We start from the raw sequence: 26,343 nt of genomic DNA, 5'->3' as shown, positions 1-26,343 counted from the left end.
GCTTTCTGGTAGACTCTGAGGGACCACAACAGGATGGAGGAATTGCCACCAGGAATGGGCTTGGGCATGTGTTCTTAATTTTCCACACATCAGCCTGCCTGCATTTATAATACATTCATGGGTCACACAGGAGCAGCTTGCACAGACTTTCCCTTGCTGAGTTATCTGCACTAATTGAAATTCTTAAATTGCTGAGGGGAGAAAACTTCAAACTCCATTGGGTATGGCCAAGGTCTAGAGCTGCCACCAAAGCCCCTGTCAAAGCTGCTCCACTGCACTGGGGTCTTGCAAGTCAAGGCACCAACTTCCCTTTTGCATGTGTTCCTCCAACTCCTCTCCCAGACATCAGCTCAGAAAAAACATTTGGCTTCACATCATGTCTTGAAATTAATTAAAAACAGAGTTTATTGTCCTTACAAGTTGATTTCTGGCTATAGTCATTACATCTGACTTCAGTGGATAACTCTGGATTTACAACACTGTAGCCAAAGGAAGATATTAGCTCCCTGTGCTAGGCTCCCAAGATAAAATTTGTGAAGATGCTGAGCTGCTTAACTCCAAGCAGCTTGGCATTGTGAGGTGGACTGCAAATACATGAGAACGGCCTGGGCAAGAGTATTTCAATTTTGACTGCACAGTTATTCTCTGAAAGGTGTGCCAGCAATGAGCAATGACAGTGTTGTGCCTCTCCTTTAGCATAAATCCATTATAAATTCATATTCCCTGATATTAGGAAAGGATGCTACTGCTCAGTATTGAATTATGTTGAGTAGTAAGGAGCTGCATTACTTCTAGGCAGGTAGAACCTGAGATGCTTTACCTTCCCACCACTGAGAGATGGGCAGGACAATGTTTGGGCTCTTTCAGGCAACACACAAGTGATTTACAAAATTCATCAGAAGGCAAACATTATGCATCAGAGGAACAAAATGAATAATATTCTGCCCAACTAAAAATAGATGCTAATATTATGAGTAAAACGTATAAAATGGGAGACAACTGTTTCATATCATACTTTTTTTTTTTTTTCTGCAAAGCCTCTTCCTTGCTCTGCTTTTTATTAAGACGTGCATATGAAGTAATTCCTCTCATTAATCAACTTCATTCTTTTGGTTTCTTCCCACTTGAACTGACAACCCTCCATTTGGTGTGTCACGTAGTGGTGCAGCAGTGACCTATTTTAGGGAGGGAAGAGCAGCACAGGAACCTTTCAAGAAACAGACTTTGGCTTCTCCGGTAGATGGGAAGAGGAAAGGGAATGGGTTCTGGTGAACCACAAACACAGCATTGCACTGGGAAAGAGGAGAAATAGCATGTATGAGGATAGCTGAACAGTTTAAATACAAATTTAAAACCATCCCAGCATGGGGCAGGGGAAGGGATGGATGGAGGCAAGGATGCTAAAAGCACCACCTAACGATTGCTTCTCCCCTCCATACGTTATTTGCCTCTCTTAAACATCTATATAACAGGAAGATCTCCCTGCACTGACAGGTCAGCTGCAAACCCTACTCACAGTTCCCCTCTTCCATCTGCTCCACATTTTCTCTCTTTTTCCTCCTGCCTATGTGCAGCTGCCCGCCCTGCTAACGTAAACAGCCGAAAGCCCAGTTGCATCAGCCCTGTGCAGAGCCAGCCCCCCTGATCCCCCCTCAGCTTTAGGAGGACAAATGCCCCTGACATGCTGACGCACTGACTGCACGTCAAGTCGAGGGGAACCACTCGGTGGTGTTGATGCTCTTTTGCCACAGAGAGCTCAGCTCAGGACGAGTCCCAAGTGATCCCAGTGCCTGGTTCTCCCCAACAAGAAACACATTTCCAGCGGCGCGGCAGCCGCACATCTGCTTCTCCTTTGCTCCACTGCAACCCCACACAAATCTGAGCTCAGACTTTGGAGCTGTGCTGGGGTTTGGGGATGGGCCAGGTAGACATTTGGCAAAGGTGTTGCCCAAATTTCCCTCAAGCTACTCTAATCTAAAGGCTGCTGTCAATCCCTTCAGGAAAGCTGGTGATGGGAAGCACCAGAGTGAAACAGTGTGGTTAAAGCAGCAGTGGCTCTCCCCCTGCAGCAACACCCTTCATGGCAGCAGGGAGACCTCAGCATGCAAGCTTCACCTTTGCAGCATCAGTTTTTCTCATCTGTTAGAAAATCCCTGAAATGGATTAGATTATTGGCAGGGTGGGTCGAAAACACACTTTATAAGGCTCCCCAGCATTGCAATTAGAAAAGAAAAAAAATCTCAAAGTAACATCTTCAGGCAACCCCTGAAGAATATGATATGGCAAAGGCATGAGTTTGGCAGCATAAGCTTGTGTGTCACCATGGATATAAATTTCCCCTTAATCTACCCCTAATATAAAAAACTCACATTAAACTAATCATCTGCACAGTGTTTGTCCTTCCATCAAATTTGGCTGAAAATCACCAAGCTCAAAAGTTGCTGGGAGAAGAGCAGACCCACACCCATAGGAACCTACATTTCAATTCAGACTGAAGTCTATGATGTGATCTGTGTTCAATTGGATGTCAAAACCAAGTCAAACAAGACCAGAGAAGCAACAAAATCCAATAATCTTCAAATCTGTTACAGTAATAGTAGTAGGATATGCCATGGTCCTAAAAATAGAAACTGTATTCTCCCTAGGGCTTAAAAAATAAAACGAACCTATAGAACTTCATAAAGAAGGAACTGTTTCTGCTGTAAAGTTTTATTGCAGTGCACAATCCTCTCCCCTTTAGATGTTAACTATCAAAATATTTAAAGCATCTTAAAAAAGCTGTTTTCTCTTTGGACCTTGTCTCCAGACCTCTGGCTCAATTCACCCCTTTAAAAGTTCCATTGCTTGCAACTTGGTTATACACCAGCAGCTCACAAAAATCCTCAAAGCACTGCTAGCCAAGAGACACGTGTTCCTATACCTGCTTCTATTAAACACCATTTAATATTAACTTTTTACTTCTGCATTCACACCAAATCCACCTCCTGAAACAGTCCACAGTTTATTTGATCGCTCTGATGGGAACTAAATAATTAAGTTGATTTGACTGTGCAACTGGGTGTGCTAAAGCCTGCCTGTATGCTGAGTAAGACACTCTGTCTGGCTTTATGTGTAGTCTCCTCCTTCTTCAGGTGTACGCATTGCTTTAGAAAGGCAACTATTGCCATCTTATTATTAGATAAAGCTTATTAGCATAGCAATAGTCATGTGGGTGCAGTAATTCAGTGTTTGGTTCAGCCAGTGTTTCAAAGTCCAACTGCAGAGCTCACCTGGACTGCAGGTCCTGGGAGGGAAGGAGAGGGTAGGAAACACCTTTTGGTGACATTGGGACCATTTTCCTGGAGCAGATGTGGCAGTGCATTTGGAGGATCACTGCCCAGGCTGCAGCAATATCCAGAAGAGCTGCAACAGCACCAAAATCCCTCAACCAGGAGCTGGGACAACCCCTGTGACATGCTGTGGGGATTCTCCCTAGGCAGCAAAAAGTCACCATTTCCTCCCAGCATTTCTGGCGCTCAGAGCTCTGACACTAAACCACCCGCACAAGCTTTGCCACCGTGTGACCGACAGAGAGAACCGGGCAAACCCCCCACGGGCACTGCTGCTGCTCCTGAAGTGCTACAGCCACATCCCGCAAGAACCGAAAGCCTCTCCCCTCTCCCCCCCCCCCCCCCCCGAGCTGCTATTAAATAGCCCACTTAAAGCAAAACAATTTCTGATAAATTAAACTCATCACTTCCAACAAACCCTGGTGAGTTTTGTGCACCCGCCTCACTCCAGCACCTCCGCCGGGGCCAGCGCGGTACCGCGGGCGGTTCCCGGGGTGGTCCCGCTGCGGGCCGGGGCCGCCTGAGGGAGCCAAACCACCGCACTGCACCGAACCGAACCGGCCCCTTCGCCTCCGCTCCCCGGCAGCAGCGAGATTCAGTGCCCACGGAGCCCGGAGTGCCTTTGGTGTAGCAGATGGGGCTGTACCGCCAGGGATGCTCAGAGGGCTCCGGGGGAACGGAGAACCACGCACAGCTCCGAATTCTCCTCCCGTGGGCTCTCTATTGCACACAGAAAAATCTATGGATGGTTCCGTGGTTTGTGGGAGTTCACGGGGAATCAAAGCCAGGGCAAGAGGTGGCAGAGACAAGGAGTTTTTGTAACACACTCCTTTGGGGAAGAGGGGAAAACAAAGAAAAGAGGAAAGCAGGTTTAAAAGAGAAGAAAAAAACTAACAACAACCCAACAAACCAAGAATGAAAGAACATCAACCACAGGAAGAAGGCTACTAACTACTTTTCTTTACCTTACAAATAGAACAGCAGGGCAAACAGCAAAGAAGCCCCTTCCAGATCACCAGAGGTGGTGCAAGGCTCACTGCATCCATCCCAAAAGCAGGAGCAGAGCTGGAAACGTGCTATGAACACAGAGGATCTACACAGGGATTCTGCTAAGCCTTTACATTACGTACATGCATGAAAGTCACTCTCTGAGCAGCCATCCAGCCCCTCGGAGCTTGAGCATCACAGCCCATCCATGGGCTAAAGGAGCCAAGCCAGGAGGCTGCAGTTTGGGATCTGGCCAGAACAAGGTCTCTCCCTCCTCCTGCAGAAAGCAGCTCAGAGCCTTTAACAGGCCCAAATTATGATCTTTATTTCTCCTCCAGAAGACACCTTCCTCTAACACAGAGACATTCTGGTTGTGCCCACGGGCAGCACACCCCAAATTACTCTTCCCTCCTTCTCTGAGCATCTACCACTTCTCCCCTTGCTGACAGACTCAGCAGGACACCTCTGCTCCCAGGGAAAAAATTTTGGAGATAGGCAAATGAGGACCTCTGTCAGCACCTGAAGCTCTTTCACCAAGGTCCCCGAATCAGGCCACCTACAGCTACATTTAGGACAAATCCTAAATTCTTCACTAACCTTGCAGTTGAGGGAATCTTAGGCAAGAGTATGACCAATAACATGAAAGAAGAGCTCAAGTACTTCATACCCCTGTAACATTAAATTACAAAATTGCACAAACCCTTGAGTTTGAGAGCTAAACCCCTCAAAGCTTCATCACCGATGAAGAGAGAGGGGAGAAAAAAGAAAAAGACACCAAGACAGGCAAAGAAAATCAAGTGCCATGGAAAAGACAGTGCCACAGAAGGAATGCAGCTTAGAAGAGAATAAAAATAAAAGGAATAGCAGAGTTACCGGGTAACCATCGCGTCCTGACTGCCCCTGTGGTGGGGGAACAAGTGAGATAACAAGTCAGTCAATGCACCCATAGCAGTCAGACAACACATAGCAACCAGCAGGAGAGAAGGCCATCAGCTCTTCCGTTGACCCTAGGACTAAACTCTCTCCAGAGAAACCTCTCAGGGCAATTTTACCATCAAGAAAGTTCACACCTATGACATAGTTTTTCCCAGATTTTGATCTTGTGCTTCCCTTTAGCTACTTACCAAGGCTTTTGCCAACTCCCAGCCATCCCTGCTGCCTGTGCTTGGTCCCTGCTGCCCCCGGAGCCATGGATGCATGGATATGCATGATGCCCACTAGATCCTAGCCATAAGTCTGCTCCAGGACACAGGTACAGATTGGTACTGGAACACCCAGGGAGATGCCAGGGAGGGTGCTGTGCTGCCAAGCCAGAGGCTGGGACAGCCCATCTGCCCAACTTCAGTCACTGAGCTTCAAACTCCTATTCAGCTCTCCCATGTCACCCCTAAGCTTTGCTTTAGCTTTCCATGAAGCAGAAGGAAAAGCTGACTCTATGTGGAAAGACTCAAGTTGCTGGCAATGCCTGAAAAATCAGCGCAATAAACCACAACACATTCAGGATATTTCACCTTTTCTGCTCTCCTTCTGGAGGAGGGGGAGGGAGGGTGTTCCCAAAGGCATTTAGAGCTTGTGCTGCCATTAAACACTCTGTGAGCTACAGCAGAGCCTGCTGCAAGCCAGACGTAAGGCAGATTCCCCAGGAAGGAGCTGTTAAGTATTAGCTGGTACACAAGTAGGCAGTAAAGCATCTGGTACAGCAATGTCATCTGTTACCATAAACATAGGTTATGTCAGCATGCTGTGGATAGGCGGGCAGATTCATACATGTCTTGTGGCATCAAATAGCTCTGGCAGCCCCCTGAATACCACGTACAGTGGTCCTTCCATCTTGCTAAGTGCCCCTGCAGCTTTTAATGCCTCCTGCAGCACTATTGATTCATCCAGAAGCAACACTTAACTTCAACAACCACCTATTTAACAAATTACAGTCTTGGGATAAAGTGTACAGTGAGATTTTTATGGAGTTGTATGGCACTGGAGCAACCCAGTGAGATGGGAAACATTTGTAATTCCCAACCCTCACTCACTGGTGAGTTGCCCAGCCAGCATGCTAATACATAAAGTGTTTGCTAATATCTGGGACTGTAAATGTTTAATGACAGTCTGTGGTAAAGTCTATCCTTCAATTGTAAGTTTCCTACCCAGCATGTGATTTTAATACCCTCTAAAACAGAGGTTTTATAGGACATCTGAGCAGAATACCCCTTACTCATCACAGGCAGGATGATCAATCATCTGACAGCCACAAATCCTAATAATTTCATAGACATAACTAGCTTATGACAGCCAAAAAAATAAAATACCAGAACAACAGCTACTAGGGAACAACAGAATCAAGGATACCATTTTAGCAGAGTGTGATGCTGTACATGTAAGATGTAATCGATTCCTTATGGCCAAAATCAAGAAACAGAAGAAACTAATAGATTTAAACACAGTACTGTTGAAATAAAATAATATTGTGGTTCTGTGGGTTCTAGTACTATTACATATTACATTTAAAGAAGTCTCTGGCAATGCTGCTTGTGATAGAAATGCAGGACTGTTTTTTAATTATTTTTTTCTTTAAAACAAAACAAAAACAAACAAAAAAAATCCCCAATTAAACTAAACCATGAGTTGTCTTAAAGAAGGGCAAGGGGGAAAAAAAAAAGTCTTGTTTGTGTTAAATCTCCCCTGTGCTCTGTCTGCAATTCAATAGTGCCGTGGGAACCAGGAAATGAAACCAACAAGAGACAAAGAAAAATTAATAGTGCACCATATGTTGCCTACACTGAATTGCATCCCATAAACGTGAACAGACAGCACACGTGAGGCAGGGTAAGTAGCTGTGTGTGGGCTGAGAACAGCCCCTGAGTAGGAGCAGAGCTGAAAGGGTTAAATAAATCCATTTTAAATAAACCAAAGTACTTCAATGAAGAGGAAAACAGCCCTTAAAAGGTGCATACATCGAGTTTTAAATAGGCAGTAACCTCCTCATTTGCAGCCTGTCACTGATTTTTTTTTTAAATTTAACTATTAAGTCAAATTACAGAAATTTTAGAGATGGAAGAAGAAGAAAAAAAAACCACTCAGCAAAAGCCCTGCAAGGACCAGTTCTAGCACTCAAAGGGCTCCCCAGCTGCACACCCTTATCCTCATCCTCAGTGGATGCTCTCCACCACCTCAGGATCTTGTCCATGGAGGTGACCACGGGGCAGGTTTTGGTGGGAATTCACCTCCCCGTGGTTCTCCTGCAGCCAGTGCCCAACTCACCAATATTTCAGAAACCTGGAGAGTTACTTCTACTGCGTGGGTTGGAGATGCTGTGCTGCAGTTTGAAACTACAGAATATTTACAGGAAAATGAATTTACTGACAGACATTTCTGAACACAAGTTAAATAGAAAAAATAATTTGTTTTCATTTCTTGAGCCAGATTCTTGGATTTGTTGCTAATGCTGGACACAACTTTTAGAGTAAAAGCATTTAGAACTTCTCAATGAATGGTTCAGCCAATGCTGTCAAGTCTTAATTTTTCCTAATTTGCTCAATATAATTTAGCCAAATAATAATTTTGCTCAACTCCCTCTTAAGTCTTTACATTAAAAAGAATTAACTCAGAGAGAAGGAAAAATTCAAAGGGTTGAAAGCTGTTAACTAAAACCACAGGCAGCACACTGCTGATCCCAGGAGAACCAAAGCCATGGCACTGTGACAGCTCCACGTGCATTTCTTTGTCATCCTTTGGCTTTTAAACAGATTTACAGCCTGGAAATTAATTATCCTAGGAACAGTCAGCAAATTTCTTTTTCCTGAAATGCTCTCTTTTCAACCCAGCATTTCTATGGGGAGAGAATGAAGTGAAAAAACATCTCTGTTTGTCAATGTTGGAGAAGGAAACTCGTGACTGCAACCAGCATGTGCCTCTCCTCCTCCTCCTTTGGGGGAAGAAAGGTAGAGAACCAGAAGCACCTGATGCCCATAATTTCTTTTTTTACAATCCCTCAGCTACTCAGAGGGCACAAACAGAACCCTGTTTTCTCGCTCCAAACCCAGCAGGAAAACATCAGATTTGGACATGGGCACGTCTGAATATTTATTCGGAAGGAGAAGTTGACACATTTTCAACTATTACCCTTTCAAACAACAAATACCTCGAATTTTCTGGTTGCATTGGCAGGAATGCTTGTAATTCTCCCCAAGACTTCAAAGAGAGAAGCAAGCAAGACACAACTTTCCATCTAGCCCTTCTTGTGAGGCTACCAAACTCATAGTAAATGATGGAAACACAACAGATAAGAACAGAAAGACAGAGTTTTAGAACTAAAAAAACCCACTAAAACATTAAAATATTAGTACAGCAGGCTTTCTACTACATGGAAGTAGACTAAAGAACTCTTTAAAGGGAAAAAATAAAGTACTGAATATTTTGGGAGGTTTCACTTTAAAGAGTTCTGTCTACTGGAAGTTCCTCAGGGCTGCAAGTTAACCATTTTAAGACTTTTCCCCCCTCTCTATTTGTCCACAATCACAAAGAAAAAAAAATGCAGCAGCATCTGGTACCAATTTTGCTTCCAGACACACCTCTACCAAAAAGTGCTGTGCTCTTGCAATGACACCGAAAGGCAGGGGAGGAGGAAAAGGGAAGCCTTAACTTTGATGATCCAACAGTAAAATCCATGATACTTACTGCAGGTCCTGGAAAACAAAAAGAAAAGAGAGATAAAAAACCCCAGTTATTACAAAGAAAAAGCATCATCTTATAAACTAGCACATAACAGAAAGCAAAACTAGAATGGGTCAGTACTTTTCAGTTCAATTCCAATGAGGTGACTTTCCAGATACATTTAACATCACCTGCATCCTCCTGCTTTGGGACCATCTCACCAGGCCTGCTGGCAGGGGTGCAAAACCACCTTTGTCCGACCTTTTCCCCATGTGCAACCACAGAGCAGCACCAGCAAAAAGCAGAGACAGCTGGAAATTTATCAGCAGAAAGTGCATTTTCACTATGGAGCTGATTTTATTTCACATCATGCCAAGAGGAGCTGGAGATGCACTTGTAAAAGCCAAGGCAGGAGTGCAATGAGCACCTGGAAAGGATGTGGAAAACTGCCACAAGACCCCAGATGCCACTGTCATTGGTCCCCATCCCTCCTTGACCTCAAAACGTGTTGCACAGCCCTGTGGTTCTGTGTCACCTCCTCACAGCCTCTGCTCAAGGGTTTTGCTGTGCCCAGAGGCAGCCAGCAGGCTGACACAGTGTCTTTGACCCAGGGGAAAAAATCCATCACACCTACAAAAGCTTTGGGTACCAGTGCCACAGGCCAAAGCTGTGATTAACAGCAATGGAAAAAAAAAAAATTCCCCTGTATTAGCCTGCACCAATTTCTGCAGCTTTCCCACCACTTGCCCAGGCTGATGCTAAGGAGAGGTGAATGCTGAGCCCCTGCTCTAATGCAATCCACATTTCACTCCTGTTCCTGAGGCAGCCTATAGCCTTCTGGTTGGGGCTTCATGCTCCATTTCCTGCCTGCTCAAAACAAGAAACTAATTACTATTAAAAAAAAAATAAATTAAGAAATGGGAAAAATCAAACGGAGGGGGAAAATATAATTCAGTTTGGTTTATCTTATATTAATTATTAATTTAAAATAAAAAGCATATTTCAAGCTAGTGTCTTTCAAAGGTTTTAAAAATGTTTTAAAATTACAACACAACAATTAAAAGTTGACTTATAAAACCCAAGAAAAGCCTAAAAACAAGCCCTGAAAGCAACTACCAACAGGCAGTGACTGCTGCCAAAATTTAGCCCCTTAACCTATGTTCATCAGCTTAGCCTGCTCAGCTCTGCACACAGCCAAGGGCCTGCCCCGTGTGGAGGGAAGCAGACAACCTCAAAATCACCCTCCATGCCCCCAAGTCTGTTTTCTTTAGCACTAATATTCATCCAGGCTCTAATCTCACTTTCCTTAGTTTAATTTCTTAGGAATACAGAAGCTGATGGCTCTAAGCCAAGTTATTAACTGAGAATCATAAACCTGATTTATTAACTCACTGATGCCAAGTTACCCACAGAAGCCCTTTTGTAGTAAAGTCAAATCCAAGTCCCAAATAAGCAGCACTCAGGAAATTATTTTAATATGGCATTTCAATCATGTACCAATTATAACCTGCTCAGAATTCTATGCCTTTTTCCTTTTCTTGCCTACTGTTTTCTCCCAACCTGTGCAGGCAAGTGCTCTCTTAAAATGCTTTTCTTTCAAATACAAGAATCAAAGTGGGATTGGGGGGTTCAATATATAAAACATCAGTTTCATATATTCCCCATCAGTGGAATTATATTAAGCTTAACTGCATTGTCCACCAAGTAGGGCTAAGGAAATCTTCATTAAGGTATAGAAGTTAAACCCCTTGAACTGATCTTTTCTCCTCCTAAGAACAATATAAGTTTCTGGTTTGCTGAATATGTTTCTCAAAAGCCTAGCCACAAGGCACGTGTTTCCTGTGGAAGAAAGTAAAATATTTATTGTCAGGTTGCAAAATAAAATAGTTATAATAAATGATGTGCCAAAGGGCTGCCCCCCACCTGGCCATCTCCTTGATGTGGGCACGTTGCACAAGAGACACACTCTTTTCACAGAAATTTGCTAGAATTTACTGCTAATAACTTTGACTAGTGACACTCATTTTCTTACTACAACATATAAAAATGGAAACAGCCTTTGTGGATTTAAAACCCTGCAAGAAATGAACATGGGGGCTTATTTCAGAAGGAGGATGAGGAAGACAATTTAATCTCCAAATACACAGGCCTGGGTCTGCAGCTGATTTGCTCTAAACAAGGGAAAGCTGCCCTGCTTTTCCATGACCTGCTACACTGCTGCACTACTGGGAATGAACATCCAAACCTGCCACAGCACAGGGATACTTGGAAATGCCAAGAGATTCTTCAGATTAGGAACAGTTGTTTTACCTCCCTAGAGGTGAAAACCCTTTTCACATTTCCCTAGAGGGAGGGGAAAACAGAAGTTCATTTAAAAAAAATGACCCAATGCTCCTGATTGACTGATATTAATGTTATTTTGTATATCCAAGGAGCCAGCAGGTCACAGTGGCATCATCCCCAGCTGTGCACAAACACAGGGGAAATGACAGGTCACAGTCATTGAGTTCCAAGTGGGTTTGCAGCTTGGGAATTTCAGGATAAGCTACAATTTCTGTTCAATCTGTAAATAATTTATCATTCAGGCTTTCTTGCCATGACAGGAGAGAACATAGCCAGGCAGGGGAAACCAAACCAGCCAGTCCTTTCCAACATCCCAGAAGGAGGCAGGGGGGCTTTGCTGCTGCCCTTCAGGGGTAAAAGGTCCATCCCCAATGTAGCACACACATATCTGTGGCCACGTGGTCATAAAACCTGGCAATTCAAAAACCACGTGTATACACACACATAAATATCTACAGAAAAACCTGTTTGTTTATTGAAACAAATACTGTGTTTACAGACACACAGAGTTATTAATCTAAGACACTGTAAGGGGAGTAAGTAAGTCGTGAACAAGGGAGAAGGAAAACTGCTCAAGCTGCAAGAATTTAGGGAGAAGAGGTCTACATCAACCTCAGAAAGAGTATTTGTCACTGCTGACCTCAGCAATTCCTACCCATGCCTCTGTGCATGGATATGCTCTCCCAACACAGAGCAAATGTGGGACAGATTTGATGTTTCCTAAAGTTCTGTAGAAGCCAAAAATGTCCTTAGGTATGAGGGTATATGTATGCAACTCATCATGAGAAACACAGGGAGCAATGAAAATCCCAAATAAATACAAGTTCTGCATGATTTACCCACATGCACACACACTTGATAACAACAACTGTATATTTACACTTGTCCACACAACCATGCAGCCAAGGGGCTTGAAAGAGCCTTAATGGGTAAAATATGGGGGTTAAGTATGTGTAGGGTTGGGAGGGAAATAACATTTCCCTGCATAGAAAGTGCTTTGCTTTTATTTTCTAAAAAGAGCTTTTGATTCTTCCCTGTTCCAAATCAGGGCCTTTCCGTAAATAGAATAATAAAAAAAAACTAAGATGCAAGAAAATGTAAGGAAAAACAAAACAAAACCCAAACTTTGATTCAAACTTTGTTAGAAGTTCAAATTAAAGAAATAGTTGCAGAGTAATGTAAATTTGGAAACAAAAAAGTCATGGGTGGTGGGACAGAAAACTGTTTTATCCCATTTCAACAATTTCAAAACAATTTCCCTACCAGCGTTTTTGAAGTGGAAAATTTTTCCAAACAGAACTTTTCCTGGCAGAAACGGCAGTTTTGCAAAGTCAACATTTTCCAGTGAAATAGCACTTCATCAAAAAAAGCCCTTTCCAGGCCTACCTGTAAGAAAAATTTTGTGCCTTCAGCGCCCAACATTTCTTCCCTTCTGCTGAAGCTGCACACAACGGATGCTAACAGCCCCTGCCCAATGCTGCAGCCATTAGCTCTGCATGTTTGTTTCCAGAACCAGCTCTTGCTTCACGTGAGGAGAGTATAGACATACTCAAACTCCTTAGACTTAACATTTCAGGTGTATTTTTCTCCCTGGTTGAAGGGAGGTCTTGAGGTTTTCAGACCAAACTTTCATCAAGAGGAATCATAGAATCATAGAATTGGCTGGGTTGGAAGGGACCTCAGAGATCATCAAGTCCAACCCTTGAACCACCGTTGCGGTTGCTAGACCATGGCACTGAGTGCCACATCCAGTCTCTTTTGAAATATCTCCAGGGACAGAGAATCCACTACTTCCCTGGGCAGCCCATTCCAATGGCTGATCACCCTCTCTGTAAAGAAATTCTTTCTAATATCCAACCTAAACCTCCCCTGGCACAACTTGAGACCCTGCCCTCTTGTCTTGCTGAGAGTTGCCTGGGAAAAGAGCCCAACCCCCCCCTGGCTCCAACCTCCTTTCAGGTAGTTGTAGAGAGTGATGAGGTCTCCCCTGAGCCTCCTCTTCTCCAGGCTGAACACCCCCCAGCTCCCTCAGCCTCTCCTCATAGGGTCTGTGCTCGAGTCCCTTCACCAGCCCAGTTGCCTCCTTTGGACCTGCTCCAGCACCTCAATCTCCTTCCTAAACTGGGGGCCCCAGAAATGGACACAGGACTCAAGCTGTGGCCTCACCAATGCTGAGTACAGGGGCAGAATCCCTTCCCTGGACCTGCTGGCCACGCTGTTCCTGATCCAGGCCAGGATGCCATTGGCCTTCTTGGCCACCTGGGCACACTGCTGGCTCATGTTCAGCTTCCTGTCAATCCAGATTCCCAGGTCCCTTTCTGCCTGAAGAAAACAGCTGGGCCTCAACAAGACACACGAGCATCATCTCCCACCATCTAGTGGTGCAGAGACTTTGAACCAAAATTTACACTGACTAAATTCCCAAATCCTGCCTTTTAATTCATCCATCTTTCAGGAACACCCTGGTATGGATCAATCTTTAAACAAAATAAACACAAAATCCCACAAGGGTTGGTCATACCCAACCCTGCTCACGCAGCACCAGCTGGCACAGCAAGGGGGGGGGAAGCAAAACCTCCCATGTCCCGTGCTAAAATCCATGTTGTTTCACAAACTCTCACTACAACAGCTGAACTGCATCCTCACTGGGACATATCACGTTAAAAAAATAAGTTAACATGACATGAAACACAATTTTGCCTTCAGCATGGAAAGGGAACTGTATCTGAAACATGCAGGCTGGCTGTCAGGACCAGCCACAACAGCCAGTGCTGCAAAACCTTGAAAAAATTCCTTCCACCTCACCCTGAGAGCAGGCTGCAAATCCCACAGAAAGCTGTATTACAATGTGTTTTATTTTTTATACTGCTTCCATGGCTGCATGAAGGTGGGAGGTGGCAGGCAGCAGTGCTGCTTCATCCCCATATTTTGGCAAGTGCTTTTAGAAGGACATGCAGGCTGGTTTGCCCCACTGCCAAACAGTCTAAATAATTTTTTGTTTTGTTTTTTGTTTTGTTGGGTTTTTTTTCCCTAGAAATGGTTTAAAATACATTTTTTATGGTATAGCACCTTTGTAAGGGAGAATGTGGCTGTCTTGGTCAGCTTCCATGATGATGAATTCTTAGTTTAGAGAAACTGAGCTGCTAGATTAATATTTTTTTTAATTATCTGAGTCCATCACAGCAAAATAAAAAAATAAAACTCAGTCTTGGCTCAAATCACCATGAGGATGCAATTGAACATGGAAAGGATGATCTCTTAAAAGTTTCTCTGCTTCTTTATAAGAGATATATGTTGAAAGTTTCAATATAAATCAGAAAAAGTCTTTCAACATAACCATTTTAACAATTGCCAGAAAAAAAGCTCCCCTTGGCAGGGCTGAGGCAAGCACTGAGCCTTCTGGCTCTGCAACACTTGTCTGGGGGCTGTAAAGCCATAACCACATATGGTCCCCAGGGATGGACATTGTCATGCTCCACAAACAAAGTTTATTCCCATTTATCAGCTGTAGCAAAGGAACAAGGAACCTGGCTTATGTAGTCAGGTTCTCAAACAAATATAGAAATATACAGTCAAGCTATCTATGAAAACAAACATCTGGCAGTTTGGCCAAACCCAGTTTCCAGAGGGATGCCTGCTTTTCCATCTGGAATACAACAGAGCAACCCATGGATTGATGTGGTTTGCCCATCGAGGGTGTCTGTGTACACATGGGTGTCTGCTGCCCTCACATAATGTTGCTGGAAGCCCCCATCCCACAGCCCATGAGATGAAGGTGACCAACACCATTATCTAAAGGTTCCCATCAAGCCCAATGACACCCGTGGGGTGCCCAGTGACATTGCTGGGTGATGCTTACCAGGTTCTCCGCGCCGTCCTGGCTTCCCCCGCCTCCCCGGAGGGCCTGCAGAAAGCAGAGAGCAGAAGGTTAGTGATGCCCTGCAGGCAGGGAGGTCAGGAGGGGATCCTTGCAAATATCCAAGGAGTTCCCACATACAGCTCAAGTTGGAGCCTTTTAAGTGAGGATGTGATAAACAAGAGAAACTAAGGCTCAGTTTTAGCAGAAATTTAATACTGATCTTTGGTTTTTTGTTTTTTGTTTTGTTTTGGTTTTATTTTAAGGGTTTTCTTAATACTTCACACGAAAAGGGAAAAACTGACTATTGCCTACACTGGCACAGAATGCCCTGAATGGCTGTAGATGTCCCTTCCTTGGAAGCATTAAAGGTCAGGTTGAACAACCTAATCTAGTTGAAGATGTCCTGGCTCATTGCAGGCAGGTAGGATTAGATGACTTTTAAAGTTCCCTTCTAACCCAAACTCTTCTATAATGCTATGATTTTGTAATTCTTTCCCTACTGTCTGTAAGGAAATCTGTAAGATGGGTGCAGGAGATGGATTTATAAGCATAGCAGGCTTGTGGCAACCACAAGAAAAACTCATGTCAAGAGGTGGAAAAAAACCAAAGTGAAACCCCCCCCCCAAAAAAAAACATTCTCATCTGTTTTATTTGCTGTTTTTATCTCAAAGCAAATGAGGGGAAAAAGTATTTTGAAGCACCTAAAATCCTGATTAGAAATTATTATCTTGGCAATTTTTAGCTAGGGGGGGGACAAAACATGAATACTGCTGAAAAAGCTGTGCAGAAAGTGAATCTGCATTACACTTCCAGTTTCCAAACCCTTTAGGAGTCTACAAAGGAAATTAAAGAGGCCTGGGAATTTGTTTGGAGATAAATGTTCACTGTAAATTGTTACCTAATGACTCCCTCTAAGACCTTGCAGTCTGATGCTTGTTCAATGTAATTAAGATTTATGTTGCATTAATGTCAATTGGGAAATAGCTGAGCCATTTCTGCTAACGGTGCAGCCTCTGCTCTATCAGTTCTGGGAGTTCTTTATTTACATTGTTATGAAAGACAGTTTTGGAGAGGAGAATGAATATGAAGCATAAACCAGTCTATTTTTTAAACAACTTGTCACTTTCAAGCTAAACAGCCTTAATCCAGGGAATAATCTGCAATTTCTGACAACACCAAAAGCCTTCCAGTGAGATGATAGCATTAGAAAACCCAAAGACAAAGGAAGAGAGTGAAATATATTGCCATTTGGGAGCACTATGAGAAAGAGCTGATGGGTGCATCTGAAGAATAGATACTCAGAAACAAGGTAAAAAGTTCACAGCAAACAGACTCGGTTGACTGAGCTGTTCTGCTGGGCAGCAGCCACTGATGTCATCTACTGTTGGTGAGTAAATGAAATATTAAAAATCAACATCACTTTACAGTTCACAAAGTACTGTTAAGGACTAAAACCACATTTGGAGCAGTAAATTACCCCTGTTTGAGCTAATTTACCCGTTGCCAGTCGGATAAGGGTAAATTGGGCTTGCTCAGTGAACTCTGTAATCCATCAGGACTGGGAAAACAGGTCTATGGCACTATGAGCCCTCAAAGTCTTTTTGCTCCTTGTAATTAAATCAGATCTGGTCTTTGACCCACATTCCCCACCTTGGGAGGCTGCATCACTGCTTCCTGTCCCTTCAGCTTGATGGGCAAATTGCTGCCTTACTATTGGCCATAATAAGGCAAATCAATGTTAATCAAGGATAAAGCAAGTTTAAGATGTCAGCAAGAACTTGATACCACAGCCCAGTAAAACCTCCCTGAAGATAACTGATGCTTTTTAAATGTTAAGCCATCAAAGCACATTTTTACCCAGGAACTCATGTCACCAGGCGTGCACCATCTTTTCACTTCCATTTCTCCTACACATTACCCTTTTCCACTGAGAACATAAACACAGACATAGGAACCATAAATCTGTGCCCATTTCTGTCTTCAAGCCATGTGCTGCTGAGGCTCTCAGGTGAAAGGAAGGCCTACCTACCACCCTACTGGAATTTATACATCTGTATCTGTAATTTAGAAGACCTTTTTCCCTTGCAACCGTGACAGTGAGCTGATCATATTATGACCTCTTAATCATAAATCTTAAGCTTACTTTTAGGGCCTCATTTTCTAGACAAACTCATATCTAACTCATCATGCTCTAACACGGGACTAAACTTGACACCATTTTGGAGGTTCTATCCCCTTCACATGCTTTCACCTATTTTTTGTCTTTTTGTAAGCTTGAAATGGGTTAGATTCTGTTTTTCCTTCTTCCCTTTTGGCATCGTTTGAGTTGCATTCAATATATCAGTGGTTTTTTTCAGTTAAAAATAAGCCAACCAGAAGAATAGCTTGAACAAATTGGTTGGTTCTGCCATCTCAGAAAAATAATTTATTTTTTTCTCATATGGCTTCACTTAGAAAGAAGGAGAACTTCACAGCAGCCTACTGCAGGGCCTCGTATTGAGCACGAGGGACGGCGGCCCCGATTTAGCTGGCAGTTCCTGCACAAAGACCAATTTACTTTTTTGTTCCCTGGGGAAAAGGTTTCTGGTTCACAGAGAGAAGTCAGATTCTGTGATGCTTGCTCAGCTGATACTCATCAGGTATTCCAGTCAGGCTGCAGGCTCTGAGACCGCAGATGTGAGATTAAACAGTTCTGGGTCACAACGCCTTGCATGAACCTTTTTGGCTTTGGATTCCAATGGACCCAAAGATTCAAAGCAAATACCAGACACAGATTGGAAACATGCAGCACCTACAGTCTACAGAAGTTTTCCAAATACAAGAAATAATATCCAGATTAATTTCAAATTTGGCCAAAATGCCCCAAAACTTCTCTGAAATTCTGCGCTTTGTTTTATCTTGTGGAAAAGTCACCCAGAAAGCAACCTCCTGTTGTTAGCTGAGGTAAAAATCTTGCTGTTCAGTACATGAGAGTTGCTTTCAAGACAGAGAACAAACAACAAACCATTTTCCTTCTTATGCCTCCATGAAGCCTTTCTGAGAAGGGATGCACAGGAGCATCCTCTTTGCAATGTGTCAGGGAGCTGTGCTCAACCTTGGGGAAAAAACCTTTTGCTCCAGGAACCAAACTGGAATATTGCAGCTATTATTGGAATAATGAAGTGGTGGTATTTAAGGTATGTTTTGGCTAATGCAGCAGAACAAATACAAGATCCAAACCTAACATCCACCAGCACAGATGAAACCTGGACACAAGGTATATTAGCTTGAGACGACAGAGTATTTCAAGACCAGAGACCAATTTAAGGTGTTTAATTGTTTTTCTTAGTTGTAGCCAACTAAGGCAACTCTTCCAAAGGATGAATAGTTCTTGCAAAAGAAAAAAAAAAATAAAAATCCAACTTTTTCAGAGAGTGAAATGAGATATACATACAGAGTTAGGCCAAAGCAAGGATTGTGCTCCACTTAAAAACAACTGAGATGGTGCCACTCACTCAGTACTCTGGATTTCCACGCCCCTATACCCTTAAATCATTTTTTCTCTTTTTTCTTCCCCACACCCAGAGACAGTTTCTTCAAACAGTCAAGTGCATACAGCTCTTTTGTTTAGTCACCAGGGCACAAAGATAAACTGAATATGAGATATAAATTAAGAAGTGACTGGAATAAAGCCACGATTGCACTTACATCAAACATGGGATTTTTCCCTCTTGTTATGGCTGGTCTTACTCAGGCCATTTCCAGATAATACACTGGCACAGCTGCAGCACAGCACAGGGCAGGAGCAGATGTGTGCAGTATACTCTCCCCCCTCTATTTTTAAAACAAGAGGATGCATATTTTGGCAGCTGTGGAGGCTGCTATATGCAAGGTAGAAAGGTTTTCATGGCACATTTTACTTTCCCCACATCTGCATCAAGACAGCTCCTTTGGTATGAGTCCTGGACTGAGATAGGAACGTTGCAAATCTCTCAGAAAATAAGAATTTATGTACAAACACGTGTTTGGTTTCATGTTTCTTCATGAGAACACTGAAGATCTCCGTGTACTGCACTCACATGGCTCCTACACACTTAAAGCATATAGAAAGGTTAAAAAAACAAACAAGTTAGTCTTCTTTTCACAAGAGGTTAGGCATGTTAGGCAGGTTAATCAATGTGAATCTGGAAAATTAACACAGACTCCTTTTTCTGCTGTGGACACAAGCAAGGAAACCATGTAGTGACAGATATGGGGAACAGAAGTGATCCCAGACTCACACTGGAATCCTCTGGTGGCACTCAACTAAAATCCAGCACCAGTAGAGTATCTTGAGCACAAGGTAACTTAAAGAGTCACTGCCTGGAACAGATGAGCAAATGGGTACCTTTAAGATCTGGTTTCTCAGAAAGCATTTGTAAATAAGGCTTTCTCCTGCTCAAATAATTGCTAACACAAAACCACCTCCAGGAAGAAGCAAGAAGTCACCAGTGACCAAGTTGCACAGAGCTGTTCAGGAGATGGAGATGAGCATTGCTTTGCTCCAGTCACTAAATATCCCCCTCTAAAAACACAAGGAGAACGTGCACAGACTGGGAGCACCTCACCAGAACAGGACAGTTGTGTATTGCTTGCAGAAATGACTTCATTTTGTGTTTCCCAAGAACTACGTGATACTTCTATAAGGTAAGCAAGATAATGAAGCACTTATTGTTTCCTTTGTTTTTCAGCTACAATCTCATATTTAAACAAGCCTGACATGTTGGATTACAAAATCTCTTGTGAAACATTCAGATCTGACACCAAGTACTTGGGATTTGATGAACTGCATTTTTGGAGCACGGAAGTACTCAAAGCTAATGCTTATTATCTACAATTAGAATTTGTCATTCCAGAGCCAGGATCCCACAGCAAAAAAAAAAAAAAAAAAAAAAAAAAGAGAAAAAATTAAAATATTGTTTTGAATCTTCAGTATTATTCAATATGCAAAAGCTGCAAGAGAGGAGAAACCAGGGAGTCAACAGGGAGTCAAGACATTGGCAGCAGATGAATAATGTGATTTCTCATATATCCAGAAATGATCCCAGTAACTACAGACGTGTATACACTAGAGACTTTAAGCAAACAATCACATACTTTGTATTTAAATGTTATTCTTGCATGAACACACTTGTGGACATAGTCTATAGTTAATGCCCATTTTGGCAGGATTTTCCACACTCTTTGTTTCTCAGCTTACTAAAAAGGAGAGCACAAACTGCCATGTGCAAACCATAAAGCATCCGAGGGACTGGGCCAAGCCCATCCTAAGAGCAAGCCCACAGCCATCACACAAATATCACCAACAGATTTCACTTCCATGTTTCAAATCAAGTTTACCATAAAAATCAAAGTTCTTCTGTTCCTAAGCTCATCCAACACTGTACTATTACATGTCACAATTTCAGCATCTTTAAAAAAAGCTGTTAAACTCTTCCTCCTGTGGTCTTCAAAAGAGACATTTTTCTTCTGTTTAATCTTCTCTACCCCCCAAGTTTTCTGCATGCAGCAGGCATTTTTTCCACCTCTTTGAGAACTATCTTGTTTTCTACACATTGCCCCACATGAAATATCATCTTTAAAGAAAGAATATCAGAATAGCCTGTCAAACAAATATGTAAGTCAGCTTCTGGAGATGTTTCTATTAACTGCATTAACCCTGGCCCAGGGCTTCACAATTCTTCAGAAGACAGAGCAAAAGCACATCTTCAGAACCCAAGCAAAAGAGGACAGCAAAATCATGGAATCAGAGAAACGTTTTGGTAGGAAAAGTCACAGTACAATCATTAACCCAGCACTGCCCAGCCCACCACTAAACTATGCACCTCAGCACATCATCAACATGGTTTTTAATCCCTCCAGGGATGGCAACTCCACCACTGCCCAGGGCAGCCCGTGCCAGGGTCTGACAACCCCTTCAGTGAAGAAATTATTCCCAATATCCAATCTAACCCTCCTCTGGTGCAACAACTTGCCAATTCCTCTTGTCCTATCACTTCTTACATGGGAGAAGTAAAATCCCTTTTGGGTAGGATTTACACAGTGAATGCTCCAGATGAGAGTTTTTTCTTCTACACAATGGTAGCAGCAAGGCTCCACCAGCACAGGAATGCCCCAGCAGATGCTGCAGATAAAGGGAAACTGGAGGACACAACATCAGGGATTTAAACTTTGCTCCCAACCAACTAGAGCAGCCATTTAGTGCCTGTGTGTTCCTGGCCAAGTTCAGCATAAACAAACAACTGATTTTGAAAGTCAGGCAATAAGTCTGAAATTAAAGGCTGTATGAAACAAAAAATGTAACTGTTTAATTTTAATTTTTTTCCACAAAGACAGTAGTGTCACACAAATCAACATCTCTTTATCAATAGCAACAAGGTACTCTGTGTCAAATGCTGTTCAAATGCCACTCACACAGGAAAAGGCTATTATTAACATTACTGTGACCTTGCAGAGATTGGGATTTGCCTGAGGGCTGTGGCAACAGATGTGGAAAACGATGCTATTCATGGCCAGAAAAACATCTTTTAACTGGCCATTGTGGAGCTGGAAGAACAACCAGAAGAAACACAGGTAAAAGCATCGTGTGAATTAAGTGGAAAAATTAACTGAGCCATGCCTCCTAGCTTCTGGTTCCCTCTTGTATTTAGGAGCATCCAAAGTCCTTGGAAACCTTTACTCAGGTCATATTGGGGGTGTGGGGTGGGGATGTCTTCCTTGTCCCAAATTAAGCTCTTTCCTGAGGACTGGGGAAGCTTTAATGACAGAAAATTTAATCATGGCTAATGCTCTCAATAGTGGTCTCCAGTTCAGGTCATGGTGGTCTCTCAGTCCTTGGGAAGAGGTTTCACATGGCAGCAAAAGCCTTGAGAGCAGCAAAGGTAGTAGGAGAAAAAGAATGAGAAGAGAAGATCTGAGGAAAACCAGAACAAAATAAATCAAAAGCTAATTACACTAATGGCCAAAAAGACAGTCTTGAGGAATATTAAAATATCCCCATACATCATGCTGGACTAGCCTTACAAGGAGGTACTTGCCAATTGGAGATGTATCCTGGAGGACTGGAGACTGCAGGACTCAACCTTCTGGAGGCTACCCACATCAGGGTTGAAATTATAATGAAAAAAAAATGTCAGAGGAAATAATTTCCCTCCTTGAGCAGTAGAAACAATGTACTTTGTTCTCACAAATTGGGACCAGGTAGATTGGCACAAGGTCTCTGGCAAAGAAACAATTTAGCCTCAAATTTGAGACCAGTGCAATAGCATTAGATCACTTATTCAGACTTAAGTTGTGAGCAGCTGTTTGGCTTTTATTTCACACAAAAGCTTATGCTGTAAAAGGAATTCCTGGCCTGTATTCAAATGCTATATTTGCTTGTAAGCAGTGTTTCTCATTTTAGTCCTGATAATGCAATGAAATCAGTGATGAAAAATTTTTATAGAAATAGAGATGCAGATTAAAAAGAAGTATTTTTTTGAAGACTTGAGGTTTGTTGCACATTGAAATGTAATATTTAAACCTTGAGTTTTCACCGTGCTGCAGAATCTGTCACCAACTTTCTCATTTGAACTGAGCATATTCTTAAGGGCACAATAGTCTTCTGTCTCTGATGACCCTGAGCAAGCACCAGATTTGCTGTATATAAACAGTTTGCTTTCCCACCCATCTCAGGTCCTTCCAACAAAGGAATATACATTAACTTTTATGGAAAATACAGTTTCCATTATATAGACAGAACCAGCACGTGCTACAGTCATACTCGGTAGAAAGAATATGGATTTTCCTACAGTAAGTGGGAATGAACAAAACAATATAATCCTTTTCACTGAAGTGTATCTCTCCTGCACCTTCAGTGTCCAGCAGAAATATGCCAAGGCAGTTGCAGTAAAAATTACTATTATTATTTATCAGCTCTGATAAATAAAAACAATTAATGACCAGCTTCAGAGAGCATTTGTGGCTCTGTTCAATGAATTAGGCTCCCAGCCATAACAAGAATCCACATCAAGTCTGAATTCTGCTAGCCAGCAGGAATGCTGTGAGTAACACAAAGTGTTGATAAAAAAATAACTCAAAAATTAAAATAAAAATCAAAGAGCACCAATGTTTTCAAAATGGCAACACCCACACAAGCCTCTCGGCAATCCCATGAAACATAAAAGGCCATTCCAGAGATTAATTACAACTGTCTTCAGGGGAAGGGCAACTCAAATATAAGATACATGACCACAGAGACACGAAATCTTCCCTTTGGTCACGCCCAGCCCCAGGTGACCAGGCTGGGTGAAGGAGAAATCATTCCAGGCTGGGAACATAGATGCTGAACATAAGGTTAGCAGTAAGATTGAGTATAAAACAGCTGTAGGAAGATCAGGGGGAGAGGATGGTGGGCATTGGCATGAATAAAACATAGTTGAGATACCAGAAATCGTGGTGACATTTCTTTGGCACATGCCATGCCTCAGAGATGGTTGGCATGAGCTGGGGAACAAGCTCAATTAACAAACCAGTACCAGCCAACACGTGGAGAAGTTGCAAAGGTGATCTCTGTTATAGCCTCTTTCTACCATGTTTTGAGCCTTCTCTGCCCCAGAATTCAGTGGCAATGGTTGTTCTCATTCAGGTGCAAAAAGAGGATGATATATTGCTCACACATCTGAGGAGTGTCTCAGTAACAGCTAAGTTTTAAAGACTTCTCCTGAGCCAAAGCATTGCACCATGCAGTTTCCAAGCACGTGGCTCAGCCGACAGCTTTCCAAGATGAGAGGTATAGTGTGGAGCTCTGCAAGTGTACATTAAGCCTTTGGATTACAAAAATTACCACTGTGATTTGTTTAACAATGTTCATTTTCTTAGGCTATGCATCTTATGTGATGGATAACTGAGTTTATTAGGCTGTGTCAGGAACATGAGTCTTGCAAAGAGCTCAAAGGAGCCATAATGCAGTGACTGACTCTGCTCAGTTGCTGCTTCCAGATGCTTAATTTGGTACCAAACAACTAAATGCATCTTTCAGAGGTACTTAGATCATTTTCAGCTCCAAAGTTTTGGTTGTCTATAAAGCAATAGGTCTATAAATCTTTTGACACAACAGTTAAACTCTTTTCCCAGTTTGAAGTGTTGATAGGATAAAAAGGCAGCAGTGTGGGAGGTGCACAGTGGTTTAAAGTTGGGTTTTTTTCTTTTAAACAGAAAAAGCATCTCAAAGACAAAACAGGAAATTTAAATTATTTCTGAAAACCCCAAAGGTGCAATTTTCTACCTCCAGATATTTGAATTCCTCTCATCTGTGCATTTGGGAGATCAGCTAAACAAATGCTGGATTGCCAGTTCAATTTTCCACGTGATACCCAGGAAAGGTTAAAAGGTTTAGCGGAGATGAGGTATTGTTGTTCTTTAAACATTGAGATAAGATGAAATGAAACAGGCAATTATTCTGAGCAAAGCTATCCAATATGTTACTAAATGTGGATACTGCCATCAGTTTCCACTTGTATTAGAAAGCATCCAAGTTTGGGGAAAAAAAAAAAAAGTGCAAAATATGGTAGAAGCAGGGTACAAGACTAGAGAAATACAACAAGGAAACACTCAAGAAGCATCTGACTTCCTTTTGGTTTGGTGTCAGGGACCAGTGTAGTTGTGGCATTACCTGGACTGAAGTTGCAGATGCAGAAGTTGTGTCACTGTGCCATGGTAAGGACCAGGAGAGTTGCAAAACAATCTCCACAAAATTTCACTTCCCAAATATATCAGTTTGAGGCTCGATTGAATCACTTTGTAGATTAATGACCCATTTTGTCCACAGACCATTTTCCCAATCATTTACTCCACGTACTGCACAAAGACTCTTGCAAACTCTCTAAGTCTACCTTGTTCTCAAAAGACAGTAAAAAAAGCAGATCCCTCCCCAGAGTGGGACAGCAGGGTTGGCCATCACATTTCATTGATTAATATATGATGCCTATTGCCACATCTTGCCAAGTTTTTAACTAAAATCAGACCTGGATTTAAGACAAAATACAATAAATTGAATCCTGCTTTCAATTTTGCTTTCTGGATTCCAGGATACACTTTCAAACTATTGATACACTGGATGTAATTTCACCTGAGTATTAAAGAGTACTTGAAGTAGAAACCTTGAAAGATATGCATGAATATAGACATATTGCTGCCTAATTCTGAAATGGAGATGAATTAGATCTTTGGAAGGATAGGCAACCATGTATGAAAGTGTAACAGATAGAAACTAACACTGAAAGCAGGAGAAAAAAAAATAAAAATCAAAAAACCTTCTTAATTCCAGTTTTGCTCTTCTGACCAACACCCTCCCAACTGTGATCCACAAAACCACAGTGAGCAGCTGTGAGCTGGGCTGGATTTCATTATCTGAACTCAATGTCTCCAGGTGAGTCTATCTCTATCCTTGGGAAGTCCTGCATGCTGGTAGCAGTTCACAGGATCACAACCTTTGCAAACTTCAACTCTTTCTCCCTTTACACGAAAATTCTGTAGCACATCTGACTCCTTCCTGCAGGAACAATGTTGGTGTCATTTGATTAATTAATCTATATTCATAATTAGCCTTTCAGTATTTACTGAATCCCCTACTGAATAATGCACAGTCAGTTTGTGTTACAAGATGAAGCTTCAAGAGGTTTAGAAAGGAAGAAGCAGTGAAACCCCATCTGAAAGCACAACCAGACCCCAGTATTATTGTAGGTTTTATTTATACTGTAGCTTTTAGAAAACATTTAAAGAATCCTCACCCCAGGAGCACAAATACCTATAGATCCAAGAGCATCTAACAGGATCTCTAATTTTTTTAGGGGTCTCCAGATTCAGTAAAGGTCATCTGTGGGTTTGGATTTTCCAGTAAAAGAGACCAAAATGGCAGAGTAAAGCCCCAAACCATATGTTGCTTTGCAACCACTTCATCTCCATATTTATTTTAGCACCCAGCTTCATCCCACCCTGCACACCATGCAACCCCAGCAAAACACAGCTGCCTGGGCCTTGGAGCAACACAGCAATACAACAGAGAACAGTTATTTCCCACCACACAGCCCTCTGCCATTGAAAAAATAACCCTAAATTAATTTAATACAGAATAATGACATTAACTGAACTGAGGAACTGAAAACCTTGTCCCCACGG

The 26,343-nt window shown here is 42.4% G+C and overlaps 1 protein-coding gene across 1 annotated transcript in view; it reads right to left on the bottom strand.

Moving 5' to 3' along the window:
- COL23A1 (collagen type XXIII alpha 1 chain) overlaps positions 1–15,208 on the bottom strand; it is a 46,858-nt gene extending 31,650 nt beyond the window's left edge. Inside the window, exons 1-3 of the mRNA XM_008505611.2 lie at positions 15,169–15,208; positions 8,991–8,998; positions 5,190–5,216 (exon numbers count right to left, since the gene is read on the bottom strand). The gene's annotated coding sequence lies outside the window, so the exon portion shown is untranslated. The remainder of the gene's footprint in view (positions 1–5,189; positions 5,217–8,990; positions 8,999–15,168) is intronic.
- Positions 15,209–26,343: the final 11,135 nt, after the last annotated feature.

This window comes from Calypte anna, chromosome 13 (assembly GCF_003957555.1).
Source record: "Calypte anna isolate BGI_N300 chromosome 13, bCalAnn1_v1.p, whole genome shotgun sequence".
Classification (NCBI taxonomy): domain Eukaryota; kingdom Metazoa; phylum Chordata; class Aves; order Apodiformes; family Trochilidae; genus Calypte; species Calypte anna.
This window is presented reverse-complemented; position numbering and strand designations above follow the sequence as displayed.